Source organism: Chiloscyllium plagiosum, unplaced genomic scaffold (assembly GCF_037043375.1).
Source record: "Chiloscyllium plagiosum isolate Xiang-an unplaced genomic scaffold, Cpla_swu_hap1 HiC_scaffold_2, whole genome shotgun sequence".
NCBI classification, from domain to species: domain Eukaryota; kingdom Metazoa; phylum Chordata; class Chondrichthyes; order Orectolobiformes; family Hemiscylliidae; genus Chiloscyllium; species Chiloscyllium plagiosum.
This window is the reverse complement of record NW_028270140.1, coordinates 129,624,429-129,640,873: the sequence shown is the minus strand read 5'-3', so window position 1 is coordinate 129,640,873 and position 16,445 is coordinate 129,624,429. Positions and strand designations below refer to the sequence as shown.

Genomic DNA, 16,445 nt, shown 5'->3' with positions numbered 1-16,445 from the left:
TGGATGACTAAAGAAATTGAGAGTTTGATTAAGAAAAAGGATGCATATGTCAGGTATAGACAGGATAGATCGAGTGAATCCTTAGAAGAGTATAAAGAAAGTAGGAGTATACTTAAGAGGGAAATCAGGAGGGCAAAACGGGAACATGAGATAGCTTTGGCAAATAGAATTAAGGAGAATCCAAAGGGGTTTTACAAATATATTAAGGACAAAAGGGTAACTAGGGAGAGAATAGGGCCCCTCAAAGATCAGCAAGGCGGCCTTTGTGTGGAGCCATAGCAAATGGGGGAGATACTAAATGAATATTTTGCATCAGTATTTACTGTGGAAAAGGATATGGAAGGTACAGACTGTAGGGAAATAGATGGTGACATCTTGCAAAATGTCCGAGATTACAGAGGAGGAAATGCTGGATGTCTTGAAACGGTTAAAGGTGGATAAATCCCCAGGACCTGATCAGGTGTACCTGAGAACTCTGTGGGAAGCTAGAGAAGTGATTGCTGGGCCCCTTGCTGAGATATTTGTATCATCGATATTCACAGGTGAGGTGCCAGGAGACTGGAGGTTGGCAAACGTGGTGCCACTTTAAGAAGGGTGGTAAGGGCAAGCCAGGGAACTATAGACCAGTGAGCCTGACCTCAGTGGTGGGCAAGTTGTTGGAGGGAATCCTGAGGGACAGGATGTACATGTATTTGGAAAGGCAAGGACTGACTTGGGATAGTCAACATGGCTTTGTGCGTGGGAAATCATGTCTCACAAACTTGACAGTTTTTTGAAGAAGTAACAAAGAAGATTGATGAGGGAAGAGCAGTAGATGTGATCTATATGTACTTCAGTAAGGCGTTCGACAAGGTTCCCCATGGGAGACTGATTAGCAAGGTTAGATCTCATGGAATACAGGGAGAACTAGCCATTTGGATACAGAACTGGCTCAAAGGTAGAAGACGGAGGGTGGTGGTGGAGGGTTGTTCTTCAGACTGGAGGCCTGTGACCAGTGGAGTGCCACAAGGGTTGGTGCTGGGCCGTCTACTTTTTGTCATTTACATAAATGACTTGGATGCGAGCATAAGAGGTACAGTTAGTAAGTTTGCAGATGACACCAAAATTGGAGGTGTAGTGGACAGCGAAGAGGATTACCTCGGATTACAACAGAATCGAGACCAGATGGGCCAACGGGCTGAGAAGTGGCAGATGGAGTTTAATTCAGATAAATGTGAGGTGCTGCATTTTGGGAAAGCAAATCTTAGCAGGACTTATACACTTAATGGTAAGGTCCTAGGGAGTGATGCTGAATAAAGAGACCTTGGAGTGCAGGTTCATAGCTCCTTGAAAGTGGAGTCGCAGGTAAGACCATAAGACATAGGAGTGGAAGTAAGGCCATTCGGCCCATCGAGTCCACTCCGCCATTCAATCATGGCTGATGCGCATTTCAGCTCCACTTACCAGCGTTCTCCCCGTAGCCCTTAATTCCTCTAGACAACAAGAATCTATCAATCTCGGCCTTGAAAACATTTAGCGTCCCGGCTTCCACTGCACTCCGTGGCAATGAATTCCACAGGCCCACCACTCTCTGGCTGAAGAAATGTCTCCGCATTTCTGTTCTGAAATGACCCCCTCTAATTCTAAGGCTGTGTCCACGGGTCCTAGTCTCCTCGTCTAACAGAAACAATTTCCTAGCATCCACCTTTTCCAAGCCATGTATTATTTTGTACGTCTCTATTAAGTCTCCCCTTAATCTTCTAAACTCCAACGAATACAATCCCAGTATCCTCAGCCGTTCCTCATATGTTAGACCTGTCATTCCAGGGATCATCCGTGTGAATCTCCGCTGGACACGTTCCAGTGCCAGTATGTCCTTCCTGAGGTGTGGGGACCAAAACTGGACACAGTACTCCAAATGGGGCCTAACCAGAGCTTTATAAAGTCTTAGTAGTACATCTCTGCTTTTATATTCCAACCCTCTTGAGATAAGAGACAACATTGCATTCGCTTTCTTAATCACGGACTCAACCTGCATGTTTACCTTTAGAGAATCCTTGACTAGCACTCCCAGATCCCTTTGTGCTTTGGCTTTATTAATTTTCTCACCATTTAGAAAGTAGTCTATGCTTTTATTCTTTTTGCCAAAGTGCAAGACCTCGCACTTGCTCACGTTAAATTCCATCAGCCATTTCCTGGACCACTCTCCCAACCTGTCTAGATCCTGCTGTAGCCTCCCCACTTCCTCAGTACTACCTGCCTGTCCACCTAACTTCGTATCATCGGCAAACTTCACTAGAATGCCCCCGGTTCCCTCATCCAAATCATTAATATATAACGCGAACAGCTGTGGCCCCAGCACCGAACCCTGCGGGACACCGCTCGTCACCGGCTGCCATTCTGAAAAAGAACCTTTTATCCCAACTCTCTGCCTTCTGTTAGACAGCCAATCCTCAATCCATCCCAGCAGCTCACCTCGAACACCATGGGCCCTCACCTTGCTCAGCAGCCTCCCGTGTGGCACCTTATCAAAGGCCTTTTGAAAGTCTAGATAGACCACATCCACTGGGTTTCCCTGGTCTAACCTACTTGTTACCTCTTCAAAAAATTCCAACAGGTTTGTCAGGCATGACCTCCCTTTACTAAATCCATGTTGACTTGTTCTAATCAGACTCTGCTCTTCCAAGAATTTAGAAACCTCATCCTTAATGATGGATTCTAGAATTTTACCAACAACCGAGGTTAAGCTGATTGGCCTATAATTTTCCATCTTTTGCCTTGATCCTATCTTGAACAAGGGGGTTACAACAGCCATCTTCCAATCATCCGGGACCTTTCCTGACTCCAGTGACTCTTGAAAGATCTCAACCAATGCCTCTGCTATTTCCTCAGCCACCTCTCTCAGAACTCTAGGGTGTACCCCATCGGGGCCAGGAGATTTATCAATTTTAAGACTTTTTAACTTTTCTAGCACTCTCTCTTTCGTAATGGCAACCATACTCAACTCAGCCCCGTGACACCCTTTAATTTTTGGGATATTACTCATGTCTTCCACTGTGAAAACTGACGCAAAGTACTTGTTAAGTTCTCCTGCTATTTCCTTATCTCCCATCACTAGGCTTCCTGCATCAGTTTGAAGTGGCCCAATGTCTACTTTTGCCTGTCGTTTGTTTCTTATGTACTGAAAGAAACTTTTACTATTATTTCTAATATTACTGGCTAGCCTACCTTCATATTTGATCCTCTCATTTCTTATTACACTCTTTGTTGTCCTCTGTTTGCTTTTGTATCCTTCCCAATCTTCTGATTTCCCACTGTTCTTAGCCACTTTATAGGATCTCTCTTTTTCTTTAATACATTTCCTGACTTCCTTTGTCAGCCAAGGTTGTCTAGTCCCTCCCCAGTTAATCTTTCTTTTCTTGGGAATGAACCTCTGTAGTGTCCTCAATTATACCTACAAACTCCTGCCATTTTTGCTCTGTCTTCCCGGTTAGCCTCTGCTTCCAATCTATTTTAGTCAGTTCCTCTCTCATGCCCTCATAATTACCTTTATTCAACTGTAACACCATTACATCCGATTTTGCCTTCTCCCTTTCAAACTCCAGACTGAACTCTACCATATTATGGTCGCTACTTCCTAAGGGTTCCCTTACTTTAAGATCTTTTATAGAGTCTGGTTAAGATAGTGAAGAAGGCGTTTGGTATGCTTTCCTTTATTGGTCAGAGTATTGAGTACAGGAGTTGGGAGGTCATGTTGCGGCTGTAAAGGACATTGGTTAGGCCGCTGTTGGAATATTGCGTGCAATTCTGGTCTCCTTCCTATCGGAAAGATGTTGTGAAACCTGAAAGGGTTCAGAAAAGATTTACAAGAATATTGCCAGGGTTGGAGGATCTGAGCTACAAGGGAGAGGCTGAACAGGCTGGGGCTGTTTTCCCTAGAGCATCGGAGGCTGAGGGGTGACCTTATAGAGGTTTACAAAATTATGAGGGGCGTGGATAGAATAAATAGGCAAAGTCTTTTCCCTGGGGTTGGGGAATCCAGAACTAGAGGGCTTGGGTTTAGGGTGAGAGGGGAAAGATATAAGAGAGACCCAAGGGGCAACTTTTTCACGCAGAGGGTGGTACGTGTATGGAATGAGCTGCCAGAGGATGTGGTGGAGGCTGGTACAATTGCAACATTTAAGAGGCATTTGGATGGGTATATGAATAGGAAGGGTTTGGAGGGATATGGGCCAGGTGCTGGCAGGTGGGACTCGATTGGGTTGGGATATCTGGTCGGCATGGACGGGTTGGACCGAAGGGTCTGTTTCCATGCTGTACATCTCTATGACTATGTATCAGTCCTGCTAAGATTTGCTTTCCCAAAATGCAGCACATCGCTTTATCTGAATTAAACTCTATCTACCAGCTCTCAGCCCATTGGCCCATCTGGTCTCGATCCTGTTGTAATCTGAGGTAACCCTCTTTGCGGTCTACTACACCTCCAATTTTGGTGTCATCTGCAAGCTTACTAACTGTACCTCTTATGCTCATATCCAAATCATTTATGGAAATGACAAAAAGTAGAGGGCCCAGCACCAATCCTTGTGGCACTCCACTGGTCACAGGCCTCCAGTCTGAAAAACAACCCCCACCACCACCCTCTGTCTTCTACCTTTGAGCCAGTTCTGTATCCAAATGGCTAGTTCTCCCTGTATTCCATGAGATCTAACCTTGCTAATCAGTCTCCCATGGGGAACCTTGTCGAACGCCTTACTGAAGTCCATATAGATCACATCTACTGCTCTGCCCTCAATCTTCTTTGTTACTTTTTCAAAAACTCAATCAAGTTTGTGAGACATGATTTCCTATGCACAAAGCCATGTTGACTATCCCTAATCAGTCCTTGCCTTTCCAAATACCATGTACATCCTGTCCCTCAGGATTCCCTCCAACAATTTGCCCACCACTGAGGTCAGGCTCACCGGTCTATAGTTCCCTGGCTTGTCTTTACCGCCCTTCTTAAACAGTGGCACCATGTTTCCCAACTTCCAATCTTCCAGCACCTCACCTGTGACTATCGATGATACAAATATCTCAGCAAAAGGCCCAGCAATCACTTCTCTAGCTTCCCACAGAGTTCTCAGGTACACCTGATCAGGTCCTGGGGATTTATCCACCTTTAACCGTTTCCAGGCATCCAGCACTTCCTCCTCTGTAATCTGGACATTTTGCAAGATGTCACCATCTATTTCCCTACAGTCTATATCTTCCATATCCTTTTCCACAGTAAATACTAAATGAATATTTTCATTCAGTATCTCCCCCATTTGCTATGGCTCCACACAAAGGCCACCTTGCTGATCTTTGAGGGGCCCTATTCTCTGAGGAGAAAGTGAGGTCTGCAGATGCTGGAGATCAGAGCTGAAAATGTGTTGCTGGAAAAGCGCAGCAGTTCAGGCAGCATCCAGGGAACAGGAGAATCGACGTTTCGGGCATAAGCCCTTCTTCAGGAATGAGGAAAGTTTTATCTTAGCCTGCTGAACAAAGGTGGGGAGGAGGGACTTGGGGGAGGGGCGTCGGAAATGTGATAGGTGGAAAGAGGTCAAGGTGAGGGTGATAGGTCAGACTGGGGTGGGGGCGGAGAGGTCGGGAAGAAGATTGCAGGTTAGGAAGGCGGTGCTGAATTCGATGGATTAGACGGAGACAAGGTGGGGGGAGGGGAAATGAGGAAACTGGTGAAATCAGAGTTCATCCCTTGTGGTTGGAGGGTTCCTAGGCGGAAGATGAGGCGCTCTTCCTCCAACCGTAGTTTTGTTGTGGTCTGGCGATGGAGGAGTCCAAAGACCTGCATATCCTTGGTGGAGTGGGAGGGGGAATTGAAATGTTGAGCCACAGGGTGGTTGGGTTGGTTGGTCTACTACAACAAACTACTACAAACCGACTGACTCCCACAGCTACCTGGACAACACCTCCTCCCATCCTGCCCCCTGTAAAAACGCCATCCCATTCTCCCAATTCCTTCAACTCTGCCGCATCTGCTCCCAGGAGGACCAGTTCCAAAAACGCACAACCCAGATGGCTTCCTTCTTCAAGGACCGCAATTTCTCCCCCAACGTGGTCGACGATGCCCTCCACCGCATCTGTTCCACTTCCCGCTCCTCCGCCCTTGAGCCCCACCCCTCCAACCGCCACCAGGACAGAACCCCACTGGTCCTCACCTACCACCCCACCAATCTCCATGTTCAGCGCATCATCCGCCGTCATTTCCGCCACTTCCAGACAGACCCCACCACCAAGGATATATTTCCCTCCCCTCCCCTATCAGCGTTCCGTAAAGACCACTCCCTCCATGACTCCCTCGTCAGGTCCACACCCCCCACCAACCCAACCTCCCTCCCGGCACCTTCCCCTGCAACCGCAGGAGGTGCAAGACTTGCGCCCACACCTCCCCTCCTCACCTCCCTCCAAGGCCCCAAAGGAAACTTCCATATCCGCCACAGATTCACCTGCACCTCCACACACATCATCTATTGCATCCTCTGCACCCGATGTGGCCTCCTCTATATTGGGGAGACAGGCCGGCTACTTGCGGAGCGTTTCAGAGAACACCTCTGGGACACCCGGACCAACCAACCCAACCACCCTGTGGCTCAACATTTCAATTCCCCCTCCCACTCCACCAAGGATATGCAGGTCTTTGGACTCCTCCATCGCCAGACCACAACAAAACTACGGTTGGAGGAAGAGCGCCTCATCTTCCGCCTAGGAACCCTCCAACCACAAGGGATGAACTCGGATTTCACCAGTTTCCTCATTTCCCCTCCCCCCACCTTGTCTCAGTCAAATCCATCGAATTCAGCACCGCCTTCCTAACCTGCAATCTTCTTCCCGACCTCTCCGCCCCCACCCAGTCTGACCTATCACCCTCACCTTGACCTCTTTCCACCTATCACATTTCCGACGCCCCTCCCCCAAGTCCCTCCTCCCCACCTTTTATCTTAGCCTGCTGAACAAACTTCCCTCATTCCTGAAGGGCTTATGCCCGAAACGTCAATTCTCCTGTTCCCTGGATGCTGCCTGACCTGCTGCGCTTTTCCAGCAACACATTTTCGGGCCCTATTCTCTCCCTAGTTACCCTTTTGTCCTTAATATATTTGTAAAAACCCTTTGGATTCTCCTTACTTCTATTTGCCAAAGCTATCTCGTGTTCCCGTTTTGCCCTCCTGATTTCCCTCTTAAGTATACTCCTACTTTCTTTATACTCTAAGGATTCACTCGATCTATCCTGTCTATACCTGTCATATGCTTCCTTCTTTTTCTTAACCAAACCCTCAATTTCTTTAGTCATCAAGCATTCCCTATACCTACCAGCCTTCCCTTTCACCCTGACAGGAATATACTTTCTCTGGATTCTTGTTATCTCATTTCTGAAGGCTTCCCATTTTCCAGCCATGCCTTTACCTGCAAACATCTGCCTCCAATCTGCTTTTGAAAGTTCTTGCCTTTCTCCAATTTAGAACTTCAACTTTTAAATCTGGTCTATCCTTTTCCATCACTATTTTAAAAACAAATAGAATTATGGTCGCTTGCCCCAAAGTGCTCCCCCACTGACACCTCAGTCACCTGCCCTGCCTTATTTCCCAAGAGTAGGTCAAGTTTTGCACCTTCTCTAGTAGGTACATCCACATACTGAATCAGAAAATTGTCTTGTACACACTTAAGAAATTCCTCTCCATCTAAACCTTTATCACTATGGCAGTCCCAGTTGATGTTTGGAAAGTTAAAATCCCCTACCATAATTACCCTATTATTCTTACAGATAGCTGAAATCTCCTTACAAGTTTGTTTCTCAATTCCCTCTGACTATTGGGAGGACTATAATACAATCCCATAAGGTGATCATACCTTTCTTATTTCTCAGTTCCATCCAAACAACAGATTAAGGAACAGATTAATGAGGTGGAATATTCAGCTACATTCATTCTGAATGGTGGAACAGACCCAAAGGCCTGAATGGCCTCCTCCTGTTTTCTACATTCCTATGTTAGTATTCCTAAAGCTGTAAAAATCTCTCACGGCACTTTGTCAGAGATTTACAAGTTCAAATTGTTGTTTTGAACCTTTCATCTGTACTGTTTTCATCTTCGTGCAGACATGATGTACCAAATGGTCTCTCTATGCACCACCATAGTGGGACAGATATCTAAACATCAATGAATCAAAATACAGAAAGGAGATACAGGACTTGGTGATGTGGTGCAATGAGACCAACCTCTCTCTCAATGTTAGTAAAACTAAAGAACTGATCGTTGACTTCGGAACGAAAGGAGGAGAACCTATCCCCATTTAGATCAACGGAACAGAGGTCAAGAGGATGGAGTGTGTCACGTTCTGAGGAGTTATTATAGCTACTGTCCTGGACTTCCCAAGTAGATGCGATGCTCAAGGCACAACAACACTCTTCTTCCTCAGCTGCTCAGGAAATTTGGCATGTCCAAAAGGACCCTCACCAACTTTTACAGATGCATTAATGAAAGCATACTGTCTGGGTGCATAACGGCACGGTACGGCAACTGTAAGACCATAAGAAACAACAGAAGGTGGTGTGCACAGTGCAGATCATCACGGAAGCCAACCTTCCATACGTACACTCCATTTTCATAGCTCATTGCCACAGAAAGGCTGCCAACATCAAAGAACACCAGGTTATAGTCCAACTGGTTTATTTGGAAGCACTAACTTTCACAGTGCTGCTCCTTCATTAGGTGATTAGGACAGCACGATGGCTCAGTAATTAGGACTGCTGCCTCACAGCACCAGGGACCCAGATCCGATTGCAGCCTCAGGCAACTGTCTGTATGGAGTTTGCACATTCTCCCTGCGTCTGCGTGGGTTTCTCCAGGTGCTCCGGTTTCCTCCCACAGTCCAAAGATGTGCAGGCCAGGTGAATTGGCCATGCTAAATTGTCCATAGTGTTATGTGTCATTAGTTAGAGGGAAATGGGTCTGGGTGGATTACTGTTCGGAGGGTCGGTGTGGACTTGTTGGGACGAAGAATCTGCTTCCACATTGTAGGGAATCTAATCTAAACTGGTGTTGTACGATTTTTAACTTTGTAAACCTCAGTCCAGCACTGGCACCTCCAAATCATCGGCATCAAAGAACCATTCCATCCTGGCAAATGATCTTCTACAACCTCTTCCATCGGGCAGAAGACACAGAAGTTTGAACACACACCATTAGGTTCAGGAACAGCTTCTTACTGGCCATCATTAGACTGAGCATTAGACCCACTAACTTCAAATAATGCTGACCTTGCTAAAGTTGATCCTGCCTAGTGCACATCTTGAGAGATGTAACCTTAATGTCTCTTCAGGTTTTTTTCACCCAATGATCTATATTGCCCGTAGTGTTAGGTGCAGGGGTTAAATGTAGGGGAATGGGTCTGGGTGGGTGTGCTTCAGCGTGTCAGTGTGGACTTGTTGGGCCGAAGGGCCTGTTTCCACACTAAGTAATCTAAATATATCCTTGCTTACTGGTAGTTCTTCTATAATATGCGTTCTTGTGTAACAGAACATTATAGAAAAATCACTCTTTTGAAGCAGCAATTAAAGTATTGGTAGTGTAATTACATTATAGTCAACATAAGTTTCAAAAGTTTGAGCTTTAGAAAGTGTCCCCAATTCAATCATGTTACAGCAAATTTGTGTTAATGAAATGCACATTACAACAGAACAACCTGCACTATGATCTGCCTATACTGCTCATAAATCTTTTCACTGTACCTCAGTACACATGACAAGAAATAAACCAATCATATCAATTCTGGCATTCAAACTTGACTTTTCCATTACTGCTATTTTTTGTTTAAATAATTCCTTCACTTTCGCATTCACTAGCATACTGTAATCAAGGAATTTCAGGAACCTAAACTGTTATTGTACTAAAACAATTTAACAAATTGAGATTTTTATTTGTTCATTCATGTAACATGTGCGCCATTAGCTAAACTAGCATTTACTTTCAATCCCTAACTGACCTCAAGAAGGTGGTGATGAGATACCTTCGCTACAGTGCGCAGGAGGTATGGACAAGAGGAAGAGAGTTTACAAGTGGCTGTATTGCAATACAGTGCTGTCCTTTTCCTTCTAGGTCAAGGGGGTTGCAGATTTGGAAGGTAATGCTGAAAATGCGTTTAGTTCACATTATACAGCTGGATTTTCATCAATAATGATGAGGTAATCTCAATTTGCCGGAGCCACATGGGAAATGACTTCATTGGTATTGATGTAATGAATGCACCTGAATCCATTGAGACTTGTACTAGTTCCATGACGAGCTCTAATCTAACAGAACTCACACCATTTTCTGTCTTATCCCACTCTTCCTCATAAGCACTGCTTAGTTTATATACCTCTCAAGTACAAAATGACATTATTCATCAATATCTTTAATGACATTATTCATTTTTACCTACTTCTCCGATGAATATCTGAATCAATTAGCACTTTCATATTGCCCTGCAGTCAAAAATAGAGTACTTTAAATGTTGGAACATCATTTTTAGAACTCTGCAATTCTAATTATGTCCAGCAAGACCAATAACTTGAATTTACATAGCATCTGCAATAGAATCAAATATCCCAAAGCACAAGATACCTTCAGTAACCAGTGCGCACTAAAAGTTGGGATGTTTGTACAATACACAGCATCATTCATGTCTCCTTCAACATAGTTAAATGATCATATAAGAACATACAAGGAACAAGAACATTGCAAATCTACAGCGATTGCCTCAACTCCTGACTTCCCATTGCCAGTCTACAAGGCACAAATTGAGTAGTTATGAAATACTCCCCACTTGCCTGGATGTTTACAGCACTCTAACACTCAAGAGGGTTAACAGACTCCAGGACAAAACAGTCTGCTTGACTAGCAGTATATATCTACCACATTCAATCCCCCCACCATCAAGGAACAATAGCAGTAATGTGAGCTATCTACAAGATGCACTTATGAAACTCATCAGGAGTTCTTAAACACCTCCAAATCCACAACATCTACCATTACAAAGCACAAAGACAGATGTGTGTGAATACCATTGCTTGGAAGGCCCCATCCAAATCTCTCACCATTCTTTCATTATCACTGGGTTAAACCCCTGGTACTCCCTTCATCTCAACACTGTGGAAGCACCAACACACTATCTGAAGTAGTTCAGGATGGTGGCTCGTCACCATCTCCTCGCCAAGACAAGGATGGGGAATAAACCTAATCTGGATTAGTGGTGCTGGAAAAGCACAGCAGTTCAGGCAGCATCCGAGGAGCAGTAAAATCGACGTTTCGGGCAAAAGCCCTTCATCAGGAATTCAGGCGGAGTGATAAATGAGAGGAGGGTAGGGGTGGGGAGAAAGTAGCATAGAGTACAATAGGTGAGTGGGGGAGGGGATGAAGATGGAGTGGATAGGTGGAAAAGATAGGCAGGTAGGACAAGTCATGGGGACAATGCTGAGCTGGAGGTTTGGAACTGAGGTGGGGTGGGGAAGGGGAAATGAGGAAACTGTTGAAGTCCACATTGATGCCCTGGGGATGACGTTGTCAGAGGCGGAAGATGAGGCGTTGTTCCTCCATGCGTCGGGTGGTGAGGGAGCAGTGGTGTAGGAGGCCCAGGACCTCCATGTCCTCGGCAGAGTGGGAGGGGGAGTTGAAATGTTGGGCCACAGGGCGGTGTGGTTGATTGGTGCGGGTGTCCCAGAGATGTTCCCTAAAGCGCTCTGCTAGGAAGCGTCCAGTCTCCCAAGTGTAGAGGAGACCACATAGGGAGCAACGGATACAATAAATGATATTGGTGGATGTGCAGGTAAAACGTTGATGGATGTGGAAGGCTCCTTTAGGGCCTTGGATAGAGGTGAGGGAGGGGTGTGGGCGCAGGTTTTGCAATTCCTGCGGTGGTAGGGGAAGGTGCCAGGATGGGAGGGTGGGTTGTAGAGGGGCGTGGACCTGACCAGGTAGTCACGGAGGGAATGGTCTTTGCGGAAGGCGGAAAGGGGTGGGGAGGGAAATATATCCCTGGTGGTGGGGTCCGTTTAGAGGTGGTGGAAATGTCGGCGGATGATTTAGTTTATGCGAAGGTTGGTAGAGTGGAAGGTGAGCACCAGGGCGTTCTGTCCTTGTTACGGTTGGAGGCGTGGGGTCTGAGGGCGGAGGTGCGGAATATGGACGAGATGCATTGGAGGGCACCTTTAACCACGTGGGAAGGGAAATTGCGGACTCTAAAGGAGGCCGCCATCTGGTGTGTTCTGTGGTGGAACTGGTCCTCCTGGGAGCAGATATGGCGGAGGAATTGGGAATACGGGATGGCATTTTTGCCGGAGGTAGGATGGGAAGAGGTGTAATCCAGGTAGCTGTGGGAGCCGGTGGGTTTGTAAAAAATGTCGGTGTCAAGACGGTCGTCATTAATGGAGATGGAGAGGTCCAGGAAGGGGAGGGAGGTGTCAGAGATGGTCCAGGTAAATTTAAGGTCAGGGTGGAATGTGGTGAAGTTGATGAATTGCTCAATCTCCTTGCGGGAGCACGATGTGACGCCAATGCAGTAATCAATGCAGCAGAGGAAGAGGTGGGGAGTGGTGCCGGTGTAATTACTGAAGATGGACTGTTCTATGTAGCCAAAGAGACAGGCATAGCTGGGGCCCATACAGGTGTCCATGACTACCCTTTTGGTCTGGAGGAAGTGGGAGGATTGAAAGGAGAAATTGGTAAGGGCGAGGACCAGTTCGGCCAAACGAATGAGAGTGTCGGTGGAAGGGCACTGTTGCGGACATCGGGAAAGGAAGAAACGGAGGGTTGGAGGCCCTGGTCATGGTGGATGGAGGTGTATAGGGACTGGATGTCCATGGTGAAGATAAGGTTTTGGGGGCCAGGGAAGCGGAGGGCTGCACGTTACGAGGGTGAGGGGTTGGAGTGGGTGTTTTAGAGGGGTGGACAGGTAGAGGCGGTCAATGTCGTGGCAGCAGTTGGCTATGAAGAGATCGAGGGCGGGTAAGAGGCCTCGCAGCCCTCCACTCCAACCCCAACCTCACCATGAAACCGGCAGACAAGGGAGGCGCGGTGGTAGTTTGGCACACAGATCTTTATATTGCTGAGGCTAAACGCCAGCTCGCAGACACCTCCTCCTACTGCCCCCTTGACCATGACCCCACCTCCCACCACCAAACCATCATCATCTCCCAGACCATCCATAATCTCATTCCCCTCAGGGGATCTCCCATCCACCGCCTCCAACCTCAGTCTCACAACCCCACACCGCCCGTTTCTACCTCCAGCCCAAAATCCACAAACCTGACTGCCCCAACGACCCATTGTCTCAGCCTGCTCCCGCCTCACCAAACTCATTTCTGCATACCTTGACACGGACCTGTCCCCCTTAGTCCAAGAACTCCCCACCTACGTTCGGGATACCACCCACGCCCTCCACGATATTCACTTCCCCGGCCCCCAACACCTTATCTTCACCATGGACATCCAGTCCCTATACACCTCCATCCCCCATCATGAAGGCCTCAAAACTTTCCGCTTCTTCCTTTCCCGCCGAACCAACCAGTACCCTTCCACTGACACCCTCCTTCGACTGACTGAACTGGTCCTCACTCTGAACAACTTCTCTTTCCAATCCTCCCACTTCCTCCAAACCAAAGGAGTAGCCATGGACACCCGCATGGGCCCCGGCTATGCCTGCCTCTTCGTTGGCTATGTGGAACAGTCCAACTTCTGCAGCTACATTGGCACCACTCCCCACCTTTTCCTCCGCTACATCGATGACTGTATCGGCGCTACCTCGTGCTCCCTCGAGGAGGTTGAACAGTTCATCCACTTTACTAACACCTTCCACCTCGACCTCAAATTTACGTGGACCATCTCAGACTCCTCCCTCCCCTTCCTAGACCTCTCCATTTCTATCTCGGACGACCAACTCAACACTGACGTTTACTATAAACCAACTGACTGCCACAGCTACCTAGATTACACCTCCTCCCACCCTGCCCCCTGTAAAAACGCCATCACATATCCCCAATTCCTTCGCCGCATCTGCTTCCAGGAGGACCAATTCCAATACCGAACAACCCAGAAAAGACCACTCCCTCCGTGACTCCCTCATCAGATCCACATATCCCTCACCAACCCAACCTCCACTCCCGGCACCTTCCCCTGCAACCGCAAGAAATGCAAAACTTGCGCCCATACCTCCCCCCTCACTTCCCTCCAAGGCCCCAAGGGATCCTTCCATATCCATCAGAAACTCACCTGTACCTCCACACACATCATTTACTGCATCCGCTGCACCCGACGTGGCCTCCTATACATTGGGAAGACAGGCCGCCTACTTGCAGAAAGTTTCAGAGAACACCTCTGGGACACCCGCACCAACCAACCCAACTTCCCCGTGGCTGAACACTTTAACCCCTCCTCCCACTCCTCAAAGGACATGCAGGTCCTTGGCCTCCTCCATCGCCAGACCATGGCAACACGACGCCTGGAGGAAGAGCGCCTCATCTTCCACCTAGGAACCCTCCAACCACAAGGGATGAATGCAGATTTCTCCAGCTTTCTCATTTCCCCTCCCCCCACCTTTTCTCAGTCCCAACCCTCAGACTCAGCACTGCCTTCTTGACCTGCAATCTTCCTCCCGACCTCTCCGCCCCCACCTATCACCTTCACCTTAACCTCCTTCCACCTATCGTATTCCCAATGCCCCTTCCCCCAAGTCCCTCCTCCCTACCTTTTATCTTAGCTTGCTTGGCACACCCTCCTCATTCCTGAAGAAGGGCTCATGCCCAAAACGCGATTCTCTACTCCTTTGATGCTGCCTGACCTGCTACGCTTTTCCAGCAACACATTTTTAAGCTATGATCTCCAGCATCCACAGTCCTCACTTTCTCCCAGTCTATGTTTGAAAAGTTAAATCCCCTACCATAGCCACCCTATTATTTTTACATAGCTGAGATCCCCTTACAAGTTTGTTTCTCAATTTCCCTCTCACTATTAGGGAGTATATAATGCAATCTCACCAACAGAAGTGGTTGGAAGACATTATAACTGGAATGGGGGGTGGCAGAGAAGAGGTATTTGATGATGTTAGCTGCATTGTTGAGACAGCAAGTAGTATGGATGGCGTCAATGGAAGGAAGGTTGGCTTGCTTGATGGATTGGACTGTGTTCACAACTCTAGTTTCTTACAGTCCTGCAAAGAATAGTTGTCATACCAAGCTGTGATACATCCAGATAGAATGTCTTCTATGATGCATGTATAAAACTGATAGAGGTATTTAAAGAAATGCTAATTTTCCTTGTCCTCCTGAAGAAAGAGAGGTGTTGTGCTTTCTTGACATCACATCGTTAAAATAAAAAACCTGATAAGAAGAACCAAATTATAACTACACATAAGGATCTATGTTTTGTCAATATTGCACTTGTCACGGTTCCTCTTAATTTATCAAGCTTGTTTGTGCCTTGGTGTGGCACTTTCTCCCAACTGTATAAGACAGCACTTGCAACGCTACTATCATTTCTGCTCACCCAAAATAGCATCAATTTAGGACAAACTCAAAACGATTATCAACTGCAAAATTTTCAGTACATGAATGATTATTTTAATTACTTTGCGCTGGGTGAGGGAAGAAAGAGATGGAACCAAACACACTGTCCAATAAAATAATTTGATAAGCAAGCCTCAATTTGTTTTTAAAGCGTACGTTTTTGGATTGACTTCGCTTCCTTTCCTTGTGTAAACAAAACGAGTGTGAGAATGGTTTTGGTTTCATCTTAAACAGGCGCTGGCAGTACTATACGTACCTGACAGGAGCTCGCCTTCTCAACATTAAAAGAAAGACAAGTGAAATCAATCATAAACATTCTGGATCCCCAAGGATAGCGTTTTTTTTAACGTTGAGAAACTCAGAAGAAATACACAAATGAAGGCAAAGCAACTACACGAACTCTGCACTGCCAACCTGGCAACTTTTGTAGTCTATACACTTTAGGTAAATGCGCCCTCATAAAAACAAAAGTAGGGCAGGATTCTCTTAAACTCAAGACATTGCAAAGCTCGCCAGGTTAGAGCAACAAAGCGGTGGGAGACAGGAGGTTGCAGCTGATCAGAATGCAGGCAGTCGGATGGGGGGGGGGGGGGCATTTACCACACCTAAGACACAGAAAGATAGCTTTAGAATAAAAACATAGTACAGGGTAAACACCGCCCCCGTTAGTATAAGTTGGAGTTATTGTTTATTCATGGAGCGAACAAAAGCCTGAACGGGCAAAACGCTATTTTAAAAGAAAATTACCCACCTTTCACTTCACGTCCAGTCCGGTCGCAGCTTGACTCAGACTGGAACGCCAGCTCCCACTAACGATACGTCACCAACCGCTCCTCATTCCAAACGTGCTCCTGTCTGTCCAGGGGACGTCAACCCCACCCCACAACAACAA

At 46.8% G+C, this 16,445-nt stretch overlaps 1 protein-coding gene across 2 annotated transcripts in view; it reads right to left on the bottom strand.

The window, feature by feature from the left end:
* casp3b (caspase 3, apoptosis-related cysteine peptidase b) overlaps positions 1-16,428 on the bottom strand; it is a 42,980-nt gene extending 26,552 nt beyond the window's left edge. Inside the window, exon 1 of one of the 2 annotated variants that reach the window (XM_043705770.2) lies at positions 16,305-16,428. The gene's annotated coding sequence lies outside the window, so the exon portion shown is untranslated. The remainder of the gene's footprint in view (positions 1-16,304) is intronic. The other variant, XM_043705779.2, reaches the window with a different exon arrangement.
* Positions 16,429-16,445: the final 17 nt, after the last annotated feature.